The sequence below is a fragment of the Pinus tabuliformis genome, chromosome 1_2 (assembly GCF_031772625.1).
Source record: "Pinus tabuliformis cultivar Carrire ecotype Pingquan chromosome 1_2, CPIR1, whole genome shotgun sequence".
NCBI classification, from domain to species: Eukaryota; Viridiplantae; Streptophyta; class Pinopsida; order Pinales; family Pinaceae; genus Pinus; species Pinus tabuliformis.
Genome location: NC_142298.1, coordinates 426,264,126 through 426,279,335, shown reverse-complemented (window position 1 = coordinate 426,279,335; position 15,210 = coordinate 426,264,126). Strand labels below are relative to the sequence as shown.

The 15,210-nt window shown below is 38.7% G+C and overlaps 4 pseudogenes; all 4 read left to right on the top strand.

Moving 5' to 3' along the window:
• Nucleotides 1-2,485: 2,485 nt before the first annotated feature.
• LOC149206173 (hypersensitive-induced response protein 4 pseudogene) lies at nt 2,486-5,055 on the top strand (annotated as a pseudogene).
• A 351-nt stretch (nt 5,056-5,406) lies between these two features.
• On the top strand, nt 5,407-6,553 carry LOC149206172 (putative methyltransferase PMT22; annotated as a pseudogene).
• A 2,477-nt stretch (nt 6,554-9,030) lies between these two features.
• Nucleotides 9,031-15,009, top strand: LOC149206170 (hypersensitive-induced response protein 4 pseudogene; annotated as a pseudogene).
• On the top strand, nt 9,854-11,056 carry LOC149206171 (putative methyltransferase PMT22 pseudogene; annotated as a pseudogene).
• Nucleotides 15,010-15,210: the final 201 nt, after the last annotated feature.

The window sequence follows — 15,210 nt, the reverse complement described above, 5'->3', positions numbered from 1 at the left end:
GTAGAATACATGACAACCACTCATTCAAGCAAGGAAGCAATTTGGTTGCAGAGATTGTGTTCAAGTATGGGGTTAGTACAGGAAGCTATAAGGATAGACTGTGACAGCCAAAGTGCAATTTTCTTGGCAAAGAACCCCGCATATCATTCAAAGACAAAGCAAATTGATGTTCAGTATCACTTTGTGAGGGATATGATAGAAGACAAAAAGGTGTTGCTGGTAAAGGTGGACACTTTGAAGAATACTGCAGATGCATTGAAAAAATCTGTGAGCTCTGAGAAGTTCTCTTGGTGTAGAGAAACAATGCGCGTTGCAGGGCTGGATAAATGACTAAGCTCTCTTGTGGCCGCCTGTGGAAAGAAAACAAAAAGTGGGAGAATTTTGGGTTGTGTTATATTCTTTCCACGACTAGCCCATGTAGTTAACCGAGGGTTGGGGGGGCAGGTCACAGGGGGTTTGAGGGGTACCCGTAACCCCACTTTATGGGGTCAAGGGCAACGCCCCGGAAAATTTTGGTTTTGGACCCTATGTTAGGTTGGGCGGACCCACCTATGGTTTTGTGCATGATTTTCGCACATGTTTTTTGGACGCGATGGTTTTTGGTCCATGGTATTGGACGCGATGGTTTTCGGTCCATGGTATTGGATGCTTCAGCATGTATAAATATGTATTGTAACATTGAAAGGAACATGATGAAAAATAAAGTTGGTAGTCCCGATTTTGGGATCCAGGGGAAAATCTCTGTGTATATTTGTTTTATGTGTTATGCTCTCGCATTGTTTATTTTCTTTGTTTTAGAATTCGTATGCAGGTAATTTCTATACGGGGTTAAAACCTACAAATGAGCCACTTGTAGAAGATTATTTTCTTAATGAGTATCTTTCTTCAATATCTACTTACTCACCTAGGTTTGTAGATATTTTTGAACACTTGGCTACAAGTAAACTTCCATATCACTGTTGGGATGGGGTCCCTGGGGTTAAATTTTGTATTTCCTTTTGGTAAAAATGTAAAGTATCCACGATTTGTGGAAGCAGAGCGCGAAGATAGTAATATTCAAAGGGGCTTTAGTCCCTTAAGTTGTTAGGTGTTAAGAAGGTTTTGAGACCCACCCATGGTTCGCAGACCATGGTATTGTAAAAGGAAAGGCTATAAATAGAAGAGTCATAGCGAGTCTAAAAGTCAATCAGAGATAGAAGATCATTGTTGGGGCAAGTGAGCTAAGGCAGGAAAGTCTATTTCTTGTACTTAGGCGAAGGGGAAGGCTCCTGCAGCTGAGTACGTGAAGACCTTGGTATGTCCACAAGCTGAGTGTGTGGGCCCCTGCAGCTAAGTGTGCAGGGAAGGAAAGTTTGTACTTTGAATGACCATTTTTATCCATACTTTGTGTATCTATTCGATTGTATTTACTTATGCTATTTATGTGGTTTTGCTATGCATCTGAAAGTATATGAATTCATGTTTATATAATGCGTGAAAGAGGTAGATCAGTAAACTTTATGCATGTTATGACTAGTTAATGACCTTCACAAAGATATAATTGGCTTTTATAATACTTATTGTTATTAACTTTTCCAGAGGGGTTAGGGTTCGCTAAGACATAAATAATCCCTGGAAGCTACAGGAACCCATCACATAGACCTCTAGATGTAGAAACATGGTTCTGACATCCCCCAATACTGCTTCAGGTGAGACTAGAGCCTGCGCTACGTGGGTTGTTGCCGAAAGGGCCAGTAGTTTAGGGTTTTGTTGGTTGGTGCAGCTAACGTTGAACCAGGTCAGGCCCCATCAAGCCAACAAATGGTTTCATTGTCAGGACCAAGATCTTTCTAAGGAATATGTGATAAGTGGTTCCCCACTAAGACAAAAATTGAAAAGTGGATCGATCAAAAGTTGCACGCATTTTTAGCCCACGAGAATAGAAATCTGCACTTGTCGAAGGAAGAGTGGCTGAATACATACCTATTCACAGATAAACATGAAATATTCTTCTACTCTTTCCCCTGTCAATTGCACGAGTGTTTGTCCACATTAGAGGATAGTCAAGGTACGTGGAGGCTTGACGACCCTATTGTGTGGACCTCAATACTGGTGAAGCACTTGGAGGCTTCAGAAAATAAGTAGAGCTACAGTGAAGTAGAGTGCAGGTTCTTCAAGTGACAAAGAGGTAAGTACCTAAAATATTTGAAGACCTGGATTAAGATTCTATCGTGCGAAAAACAGGTTATGCCTTTAAATTTATGTTTGGGACTACGTGAAGTGGGAGAGCATTTAGAAGGAATGAAGAATCAAGATATGACTACATTCTATTGTTAGGATCATCTGATAGCAATTATGAAGGTAATATTCTGAGAACACCGTGAAGTGCAGTACAGATCGTAAGTTAGGATATCGCAGGGATACCTCATCCATCCGCTCCACCTTTGCCTCCACCTCCGCTCACACACCTACACCTCCACCTCCATCTCCACCTCTATCATTTAACATGGTGAATACAATGAAGATGCCTATGTTTAAGGGTGTGGGAACTGAAGACCCTGAACAATTTTGGTTCGTCGCAGATGTTGTATGGAAGGCACAACAGATCACCAATTATAATATGAAGAAAGTGCAGCTAATCATAGCACTCCAGGACAAAGCGCTGAGTTGGTACTTCAAGTTCTTCACAGATAAACCCAACATGACTATGCTAGAAACCCAGCAAGCGTTGAACAATGAGTTCAAGAAGCCCAATCTCAAGCCTAGTATGTGACAGAGCTTAAGGAGATTTAGTATAGGGTAAATGAATCCGTGTGGGACTTTGATCAAAGATTAAAATTTCTGATTCAGTAGGCTAATATGACCATTACAGATACTCACCACAGAGATTAGTACATTGCTTCGCTCCTACCTCGTTTGAGATTACTATTGTCGCATCAGAAAATAGGAATGCAAGCTGAAGAAGTGGAGATCACCATGAGATTATAAGCTTCGCTAGTGCAAGATACGAATATAGGGGTACAATAGATTCAATCATAGCTGGCAAGCTTGCACATGGAATTGCAGAGCCTGAAGAAGGGTAAGAAAGTCTAGCCCTAGGTGCACGCAGAAGTTTGGTGCCTAAAATGTAAAGGTCATGGCCATGATAAGGACCACTATCTAGCCTATCAAAACTACCTCATTGGGGGAGGTAATGTTCCTCTAAATCCAGAAAATATCACTGGACCAAGCACATGTTGAAAATAGCAACAAGAAATGATAAAAATAGCATTCAGTATATTCCAATTTTGATTTGTCCTTGAATGAAAATTGAGAATTAAAATTCGAACTTAGTCTCACCAGCTGCTTGAAAAATAATTAATTAATTCATCTTGAGTTAATTAGTTTGAGAAATTCAAGCTAGAAGTATTTGTGAAGTCATGCAAAAGTTATCCCTTAAATTAAGAAGATTATCCCTTAATTAAGGAGATAAGGATGAGTTGTATTTGAGTTGTAATTAGTTAGCTTGGTTAACTGAGTTATGTCCAACTAAATTAGTTCCAAACAATTTGAGGAACTAATTATGAGTTCAGTCAGTTAATGCATGCATGCCTGAAACTAGTGTACTCTAGATAACTGAATATTCTCTCAGAAATAACTCATGCATGTCAGTTCAGACAAAGACCCAATTGAGATTAAAGACAGAGACATTGTACTATCAGTTGGAGGAATTTTCCTATAAAGGAAACTCATCCAGGTAGTCAAGGTAAGGTTCCCTGAGGATTGCGCAGTTCTGACAGTGTGTTAGAGTAGTGTTACACTCGGTGAAGGAGATCATCCCAAAGGTAACTGCGCAAGGAAATAGGAGGCTTGGAGGGTAGAGGAGAAGGTTTGTGAGAAGCCTTGTTTGCCTATGAGCATCCAGGAGGATTGTACTAGGAGCTGGCTACCTGTGAGAGCTAAACCGTTGTGTAATCTTGATGTATTTCCACATTGTATGATAATACAGATACGAGGATTTAGCTGAGGCTTTCCCCAGAGTATTCTTCTGTGTTTCATGTGTATTGATTCTTCTTCTGGTTATATGTGTTCAGCTTTGATTCAGCTAGATCTTTAAGCTTCCGCAAGTTTGATAGTAGAAGTAGATTATAGTATTTTGCTTTGGTATATTGCATTATCGAGTTAATCTACAGTCAGATTTTCTACATAGATCTCAAAGGTATATTTGTAGAGAATTTGCAGGAAATTCTACAACGCAGGGGTAGCCTTATGGTGTGCTATCTGTCAGATAGCCAAGAAGCACGCTGTTAGACTCCGTCTCATGTCAGAGATTGATTCTTCTTCAAAACCCTGTTTTGAAGAAGAAATCATTTAAATGTTGCTTTTCAGATTATGTAATTTGTTCTTCAGCTCTTCAACTGGCAGCGACTTCAAGCTCCTACCTCTGTAAAAGCACAAAGAAAACAAAGCATACATCAGACTCTACTGTTGATGAATTTGGTCAAGTTTTATCTTCATATGGTTTCAACTATCATGGCACAGAGGTTTTCTACAGTGGCACCCTTGGTACAGAGCTTACTTGTGAAATATTCATTGGTCTAGTTTACTATCAACGACTTCGTCATATGGTTTCAGATAAATTTCAGGACAATGTCTTTGTGCAATTATTTTGCTCCATCCAGTATCGTGTTGTGAAACAGAATGCTGACAATGCATTTTATAAGCTGCAAAATCCTCAAGAACAAATTCAAGCTTATGTGTTTGATGTGGTTCGAGCAAATGTTCCAAAGATGAATTTGAATGAATTATTTGAAGCAAAAGGGCGATGTTGCCAAAGTTGTGTTAGAAAAGTTTGAAAAAGCAATGGGGTCATATGGGTATAACATACAACAGATACTTGTGGTTGATATAGTTCCGGATCCTTCAGTACAGAAGGCGATGAATGAGATCAATGCAGCTCAACGACTTCAACTTGCAAGTGTGTTTAGAGGTGAAGCAGACAAAATACCACAAGTTAAAAGGGCGGACGCTGGTGCAGAGGCAAAATATCTTGCTGGTGTTGCCCGACAGAGACAAGCTATCACAGATGAACTTTGATAATAGTCCTGTTGTCAGCAATTTTAATGCACAGGCCCTCAGTCGTGAACCAACGACAGTCCAAGCCCCATGAACACAAAATTGAAACTACTGTTATGTTTCCAATATGGTTGATGATATAATTCGGTTAATGAAAGAGGATTTTCTGTCTGGTCTTCTTTCAAAGACAGGGGATGTATTGATTGAAATAGAGGAGCAGGTTTATGTTTTCCTAACTGCTTATATTAATCAGGAATGCAATTGATGCAGGCATTCACATCTTGATACCTTTTGTTGATCGTATTGCTTATGCGCATTCTTTGAAAGAGGAAGCTATTCCTATTCCAGATCAGTCGGCAATTACAAAAGACAATGTCAGTTGCTCCCAAGGATGAACATGAAGCACAGATTCAGCTTGCTCTTGAGCGGGGCATTCCAGCAATTTTAGGTGATTATTGGCACGCAAAGGCTCGTATTCCCAAAGCAATGTATATGATGTGGTACATTGTGCAAGATGTAGGGTGCACTGGCATGGAGATGGCGGAAAACCTTTACTAGAGATCAACAGAATTCTTAGACCGGGCGGATATTTTATATGGTCTGCAACTCCAGTTTATCGGGATGACCGAGCACATCGTGATGTATGGACAGCTGTAATAACGTTGACAGAGTCGATGTGCTGGAAACTTGTTCTGAAAACCATGGCTAAAACAGGGGTTGGAATTGCCATCTATCAGAAACCTACTTCAAGTTCGTGTTATATGCAGAGGAAACAACAAGATCCTCCTTTATGTCAAGAGGATGATAGATCCGATGCTGCCTGGTATACACCACTGCAAAGATGCATTCATCAGATACCTAGTGAAAGTTCTGTTCATGGTTCTATGTGGCCATCACATTGGTCATTACGACTTGAAAAGGAACCATTATGGCTGAAGTATAAACTAGGAAGCACAAATGGTTCAAGTAGAGGCTTCCAAAAAGACACAGCATACTGGAGGGATGTTGTACAAAAGTTGTACTGGCATGATTTAAGTATCGATTGGTCAATCATCCGAAATGTGATGGATATGAGAGCAGGTTTTGGAGGGTTTGCCGCAGCTCTTATTGAGCAACCAGTTTGGGTAATGAATGTCATTCCAATTGATGGACCAGACACACTACCCTTGATATTTGATAGAGGCCTGTTTGGGGTTATTATGATTGGTGTGAAGCGTTCAACACTTATCCGCGCACATACGATCTCCTCCATGCAGACCATCTCTTCAGTGATTTAACATTAAGGTGTAATTTGGTTGATACCATTTTAGAAATGGATAGAATCCTGAGGCCACAAGGATGGGTTATAATGCGTGATATTGCCATGATTGTCAAGCAGTTATTGCCTGTCATGCAATCCTTACATTGGCGCACCAATATTAAAATCACGCAGATGGAAGAAAATCTTATTGTTGCCCAGAAGGGTAGTTGGCGTCCTGAGATAAATAAAAGTCCTCGCTTGATTGTGAGATGGAATTAAGGATTTAGATTCGTTTGTTTTTAACTAACCATGGAATGACCATTATGCCCCCGACGCACATAAAGCCATGCTCCAAGAGTAGGAAAATCTAGAGGCTGATCATGTCTGATAAAAGAGGCATTCAAACCATCACGACGTTTCAGTGATTTACTAATGATGCAGTGATTTTCTCCTATCAAAATGCGCTTCAAGGATCAACTTTATTGGAAAAAATTGGTTTCATGCAACGGGAAGAGCGAACAGTCATAGATTAAATGCCTATATTAAAACTAAGATATCCATCATAGCAGGAAAACAGGAACCGATTTCCTATTTCAAGACCTCAGAAATCAAAAAGATATGCGCTCCCGTATTTGTCTTTTAATTAGCCAATGATCAGAGGATTTTTAGGGACACGGTTCTGTTTTAGAATAGAAGAAAACGTTCTTTCCAATTTTTGTAATGTTAGTTAAAACAGCGCCCCTGTTTTGGGCAGCATTTGATTGATTGTATTAAAAATTCATTTGTGAGAAGAGGGGGGAGATTTTCTGAGTGCTGAGAGAGCTGGAGGAAAAACTGAGCTTCATTGTACAGTTTTGTGACAGAGATTTTTAATGAGAAAAACACAGCTCTGACTTCTGAGATTCATGTGGTATGTTAATTTAGCATAGGTGTTTCTTGTGTTTCATTTGTAATCTGTTATGTTCCATTTCACTACATGATCATATCTAATTGAACAAATGAAGTGTTAAAGTGAGAATTCATGCCTGCCATGCTCTGCTTTTAAGTTTGTTCAATTCAATGTTTTCTTCTGTTTAAGGAGGATTCAAAGTTATTGTTTGCCCTCCTTAGCTCCTCACCAGTCTTGCCATCCCATTTAAATCTAGATTTGATGCTAAATTTCTTGCCTACCTTGCCTCAGTCGATAATCTGTGTTGTTCATTCTACTCTCTGTTCAAGCTGTGATTTTGCCCATGCAGCCCGGAAAAACCCCGTCATTTAATTAAAAACCCCCTTTGATCAGTTTACTAGCCTAATATCAGTGTTACCTTGTTGGTCATCTCATCCCATTGAAGATCTGTCGAGATTGACCGGAGAGAGCCTTCTCCTGCCCCGTAGGGCTAGCTACGGGGCTGAATGGTTTGATGTTGCCTTGAGGTTTACCTTTCTCAGCCTGAGGTGAAATCTCAAGCGCTAACATACTGGCGACCATACTGGGGAGAACATTCGACTTGTTGATTGTTTTGTCCCAGTACATGCAATCAAGGTGTAGATCTGATGCTGATGGTGGACAGCAGTCAGACACTTATGCAGGCTGAACCATTCACCCGGCGACTCCAACTCGATCCAGACATTCCAGTGCCTGTTGATTCACTCATGCAATGGTAGAGTATGTGACAAACTTGTGTGAAGCTCTAAACGGATTTAGAGAAAGATTAGTGGATATTGAACTTAATGAAGAATTTTTCAGTACCTTGTTTCATTTGTTGAAATGTTCAAAGTTATCTTCAAAGATCTTCAAACCTAAATTGTGTGAGTTAATTGTTGAAAGAATCGAAAAGGAGATTCAGTATCTCGATGAGCAGATTCAGTCATATGATTTCCAAGACCCTAAAAAGTTCTTGGAAATCCTTCCACATTCGCAACAAGAAATAACAGATTTGCCTATAGATTTATACATTGACAATGTGCAGCTGGAAGTATGTGTTGCAGAGTTGGGGCAGCCAACAGAGACTGGCTTCCATGATCCTATTGCGGTATATATGGACGTGTTTTTCAGTTTGATTGACAGATCAGGCTGTCTTTTCCGTGACCAGGGTCATTACATACATGAAGGGCTGCCAGCAACTGCATCTGTGTCTTCGTGGCAGCATTCTCAAGCGGCTTCATTTTCAGGTTTACTTGAATGGTTAATTTGGCATTTTAGCATTACCTGATCTATTGTTTGTACAGCAGATTAGAGTAGGTTTTGTGAATAAATAAGTAGCCATAAGGGTAGCATCTTGTTTTAGTTTGCTTGAAGATTGTTTGAGTTCAGTTTCAGTTTGAAAATTAAGTCAAGAGTTGTGTTAATGATGACTCCATTGCCCAATGGGTGGAGGCACTGTCTGCTCTCCCAAAGTTCTGTGGTTCTTGGCACCTCCACGGAGCGGCAGCTGCCATCCCAAGTGGAGCCGATGTTAGACTCCGTCTCATGTCAGAGATTGATTCTTCTTCAAAACCCTGTTTTGAAGAAGAAATCATTTAAATGTTGCTTTTTAGATTATGTAATTTGTTCTTCAGCTCTTCAACTGGCAGCGACTTCAAGCTCCTACCTCTGTAAAAGCACAAAGAAAACAAAGCATACATCAGACTCTACTGTTGATGAATTTGGTCAAGTTTTATCTTCATATGGTTTCAACTATCATGGCACAGAGGTTCTCTACAGTGGCACCCTTGGTACAGAGCTTACTTGTGAAATATTCATTGGTCCAGTTTACTATCAACGACTTCGTCATATGGTTTCAGATAAATTTCAGGACAATGTCTTTGTGCAATTATTTTGCTCCATCCAGTATCGTGTTGTGAAACAGAATGCTGACAATGCATTTTATGAGCTGCAAAATCCTCAAGAACAAATTCAAGCTTATGTGTTTGATGTGGTTCGAGCAAATGTTCCAAAGATGAATTTGAATGAATTATTTGAAGCAAAAGGGCAATGTTGCCAAAGTTGTGTTAGAAAAGCTTGAAAAAGCAATGGGGTCATATGGGTATAACATACAACAGATACTTGTGGTTGACATAGTTTCGGATCCTTCAGTACAGAAGGCAATGAATGAGATCAATGCAGCTCAACGACTTCAACTTGCAAGTGTGTTTAGAGGTGAAGCAGACAAAATACCACAAGTTAAAAGGGCGGAAGCTGGTGCAGAGGCAAAATATCTTGATGGTGTTGCCCGACAGAGACAAGCTATCACAGATGAACTTTGATAATAGTCCTGTTGTCAGCAATTTTAATGCACAGGCCCTCAGTTGTGAACCAACGACAATCCAAGCCCCAAGAACACAAAATTGAAACTACTGTTATGTTTCCAATATGGTTGATGATATAATTCGGTTAATGAAAGAGGATTTTATGTCTGGTCTTCTTTCAAAGACAGGGGATGTATTGATTGAAATAGAGGAGCAGGTTTATGTTTTCCTAACTGCTTATATTAATCAGGAATGCAATTGATGCAGGCATTCACATCTTGATACCTTTTGTTGATCGTATTGCTTATGCGCATTCTTTGAAAGAGGAAGCTATTCCTATTCCAGATCAGTCGGCAATTACAAAAGACAATGTCAGTTGCTCCCAAGGATGAACATGAAGCACAGATTCAGCTTGCTCTTGAGTGGGGCATTCTAGCAATTTTAGGTGTTATTGGCACGCAAAGGCTCGTATTCCCAAAGCAATGTATATGATGTGGTACATTGTGCAAGATGTAGGGTGCACTGGCATGGAGATGGCGGAAAACCTTTACTAGAGATCAACAGAATTCTTAGACCGGGCGGATATTTTATATGGTCTGCAACTCCAGTTTATCGGGATGACCGAGCACATCGTGATGTATGGACAGTTGTAATGACGTTGACAGAGTCGATGTGCTGGAAACTTGTTCTGAAAACCATGGCTAAAACAGGGGTTGGAATTGCCATCTATCAGAAACCTACTTCAAGTTCGTGTTATATGCAGAGGAAACAACAAGATCCTCCTTTATGTCAAGAGGATGATAGATCCGATGCTGCCTGGTATACACCACTGCAAAGATGCATTCATCAGATACCTAGTGAAAGTTCTGTTCATGGTTCTATGTGGCCATCACATTGGTCATTACGACTTGAAAAGGAACCATTATGGCTGAAGTATAAACTAAGAAGCACAAATGGTTCAAGTAGAGGCTTCCAAAAAGACACAGCATACTGGAGGGATGTTGTACAAAAGTTGTACTGGCATGATTTAAGTATCGATTGGTCAATCATCCGAAATGTGATGGATATGAGAGCAGGTTTTGGAGGGTTTGCCGCAGCTCTTATTGAGCAACCAGTTTGGGTAATGAATGTCATTCCAATTGATGGGCCAGACGCACTACCCTTGATATTTGAGAGAGGCCTGTTTGGGGTTATTATGATTGGTGTGAAGCGTTCAACACTTATCCGCGCACATACGATCTCCTCCATGCAGACCATCTCTTCAGTGACTTAACATTAAGGTGTAATTTGGTTGATACCATTTTAGAAATGGATAGAATCCTGAGGCCACAAGGATGGGTTATAATGCGTGATACTGCCATGATTGTCAAGCAGTTATTGCCTATCATGCAATCCTTACATTGGCGCACCAATATTAAAATCACGCAGACGGAAGAAAATCTTATTGTTGCCCAGAAGGGTAGTTGGCGTCCTGAGATAAATAAAAGTCCTCGCTTGATTGTGAGATGGAATTAAGGATTTAGATTCGTTTTTTAACTAACCATGGAATGACCATTATGCCCCCGACGCACATAAAGCCATGCTCCAAGAGTAGGAAAATCTAGAGGCTGATCATGTCTGATAAAAGAGGCATTCAAACCATCACGATGTTTCAGTGATTTACTAATGATGCAGTGATTTTCTCCTATCAAAATGCGCTTCAAGGATCAGCTTTATTGGAAAAAATTGGTTTCATGCAACGGGAAGAGCGAACAGTCATAGATTAAATGCCTATATTAAAACTAAGATATCCATCATAGCAGGAAAACAGGAACCGATTTCCTATTTCAAGACCTCAGAAATCAAAAAGATATGCGCTCCAGTATTTGTCTTTTAATTAGCCAATGATCAGAGGATTTTTAGGGACACGGTTCTGTTTTAGAATAGAAGAAAACGTTCTTTCCAATTTTTGTAATGTTAGTTAAAACAGCGCCCCTGTTTTGGGCAGCATTTGATTGATTGTATTAAAAATTCATTTGTGAGAAGAGGGGGGAGATTTTCTGAGTGCTGAGAGAGCTGGAGGAAAAACTGAGCTTCATTGTACAGTTTTGTGACAGAGATTTTTAATGAGAAAAACACAGCTCTGACTTCTGAGATTCATGTGGTATGTTAATTTAGCATAGGTGTTTCTTGTGTTTCATATGTAATCTGTTATGTTCCATTTCACTACATGATCATATCTAATTGAACAAATGAAGTGTTAAAGTGAGAATTCATGCCTGCCATGCTCCGCTTTTAAGTTTGTTCAATTCAATGTTTTCTTCTGTTTAAGGAGGATTCAAAGTTATTGTTTGCCCTCCTTAGCTCCTCACCAGTCTTGCCATCCCATTTAAATCTAGATTTGATGCTAAATTTCTTGCCTACCTTGCCTCAGTCGATAATCTGTGTTGTTCATTCTACTCTCTATTCAAGCTGTTATTTTGCCCATGCAGCCCGGAAAATCCCCGTCATTTAATTAAAAACCCCCTTTGATCAGTTTACTAGCCTAATATCAGTGTTACCTTGTTGGTCATCTCATCCCATTGAAGATCTGTCGAGATTGACCGGAGAGAGCCTTCTCCTGCCCCGTAGGGCTAGCTACGGGGCTGAATGGTTTGATGTTGCCTTGAGGTTTACCTTTCTCAGCCTGAGGTGAAATCTCAAGCGCTAACACACGCGACTGACAATTGTCATCTCTTACAAAAGTTTGTGCAAACTCCGCAACAGTTGTTTTGTACCTTTTGTAAATCATTTGAGCATGATGAGTGAAATTGTCAGAGCTACAAACTGATATGGAGCGGGCCCTTACATATAGGATGTAGACAAAAAATCGACCTCAGGATTAGGGTGCGAGTGTAGTGCGCAGAAGATTCCAGGGTCGAAGAAGAGGACAAGGAGGAGGGGCTGGAAGGGGTTGCGTACAAGTCATTTGTTATAATTGTGGAGAATCAAGTCATTTTGCGCGTGACTATCAAAACCCAACGCATTCTGCCTGTCAGTATTACCGACAGTTTGATCATGTTATAGAAGATTGCCCAGTACTAATAGCCAAGATGCAGGAGAAAAAGGCTCAACCACCTATGCAGAATATTTAGATGATGAGGGCGGAGCGTTGTGAAGAAGAGCCTAGCATTAATATAGTGACGCGAAGTGGTATTACCACAAGAGAAGATAAAGGAAAGAAGCCAAAGGCTGAAAGATGGGTACGGAAGGTTGTTGAGAAGGAAAGGGGATTCGGTCTAAGCTGGGCTAAGGAAACCTTTATGGAAGCAAAAAATAGCTTCTTTGAGGCCTCTACCTCAGGAAGTCAGGAGAAGTCTGGTGGAAACAATGAAGCGTAGGACATAGATCCTTCACTATTAGCCACCTTTCTGAAGACTTGTATGAAGTTGTTGCAGGATAGAAAGGCAGTAGAAGGGCTCCAAGAGCTGATTGATAATTGTACAAGTAAGGTTAAGACTCCTCCAGAACAATGCGTCGTACAAAAAGTGGGCAAAAGCAAGAAATGAACAGGTCGCGAAATGAGGCTAACTACGCAGATCGGAGAGTATGAAATGGATCAGGTAATTCTTGATCTAGGATCTGATGCGAATGTGCTACCAAAACAAACTTGGGAGAGAATGGGAAGACTTATGCTGCAGTGATCTCCTATTCATATATGCATGGAAAATAAACAGAAGATCATTCCTACTGGGTGCCTATATGGGGTTACATTGGATATTGAAGGAGCGAGCACCTTGGCCGACTTTGAAGTGATCGAAATAGTGGACGATAGTAATCCTTAAAAATAGGAACTACAGACAAGATCTCTCGCATCCTGAAAAATAATGGAATTCTAACAACTTTCAAACCCTTAAACACTATCCGTAACTACCTGAATCCAGTCAAGGACAAAATTGATCCAAAATGCCATAAAGGGGTCTACTTAATTCCCTGCTCATGCAGCAAACCCTATGTAGGTGAGACTGGGAGATCCTTCAACATAAGAATCCAGGAACACTTAGCTGACATTAAACACAATCGATTCAAATCCTCAGCTCTAGCTAAACATTATGATAAAACTAAGCACCAAATCTGTATAGAAGATACCCGTATCTTAGCCAGAAGTGATAACTACTTCTTAAGGAAATTCAGGGAAGCCATATAAATTAGAAAACACCCTAATAACCTCAATAGAGACGATGGATGGACCATAAGCGAAAACTGGATTCCAATCCTATCATCTAAATCTACACCTAACTATAATCCTCCAATTAACCTAGAACATACATAAAAGATCCATTATAATTAAATAACACACTACCTTAATTAAATAAAATTTAACAAAAATTATAAGAAATAAACATTGATTGATATCTTAACTATAATAACTCTACAACCTAGGAAAATAGGCAATAAACCTCAACAAATAATTAAGACATATAATTAAAAACGAATATAATTAAAATCAATACAAATCCAAATAAAAGCAAAACATAAATAACCCTAATAAAATAATAGTAATAATTCATTAAAACAAAAATGATAAATTAAAAATAATAAATATAATTATAACAATTAATATTTAATTAATTAAAATCAATATAACAATTATAACAATTAAAATTAATAACTAATTAAAATAAAAACAATGAAAATAGCTCCACAACCTAGGAAAATAAGCAATAAACCTTAACAAATAATCAACATTTAATTAATTAAAAATGAATATTGAAATAAATTTAATTAAAAATTAAAAATCAATAATTAATTAAAACTAATATAACAATTAAAATTAATAAACAATTAATAATAATAATTAATTAAAATAAATACAATGAAAATAATTAAAATAAATAAATAATGAAAATTAATTAAAATAATTATAAAATTAATTAAAAATTAATACAAACATAATTAATATATCCCTAATGAAATTAATATAACCATAACCCTAATTAAGATAAGAATAATTAGATAATAAAATTAAAATCCCTTAACATCACAAAATATAATTAAATTAGCAAAATATAATAAAACAATTAGAATTATAATTAAAACATAATAAAAATAATAAATAATAAATAATAAATAAATAAAATAAATAAATAAATTCTAATATCTGTCGGCTAAGCATCTCATATGTATTTATTTGAAAAAATGAGAACAGTCTTTCAATAATATTTCACATCCTGATGATGAACCATCGTTGTTGGTTCGAAACGTCGATCAGAAAAGAAACCTAATGCGATGTATCCGGAAGATAATCTACATAATGATGAAACTCGCAGAAACCTCAAAGACAAAGTAATCCTTACCCTGCACTATTAGTCATTGATTGGACCTTCGATATGGATGCAGTCATTAATCTTAAAAAGTGCGGGATGACATTTGAGAGGAAGGCAATCCGAGTTATTGTTCCATTGGATACAACTGAAGGTGCCCGATACACAGAACCAGTTTGCGATTATGAAGAGGAGGACGATCTGGATCAGATATATAAGATCACTGTGCGTGATGAGGACTAGATGAATCCTACAGCAGATGGACGAATTACATGGGATAGAGATAGCTCCTGCACCTCAGATTCCGACAAGGAACTTGAGCATTGGCAAAACAGATTACATGAAGTCTCCTCGCTGTGCTGCAACAGGTTGACAAAATCACTTCGCTACATATCCACGGAGGTACGAAATCTACCTCATTATGATGGTTTAGATGATGTTAAC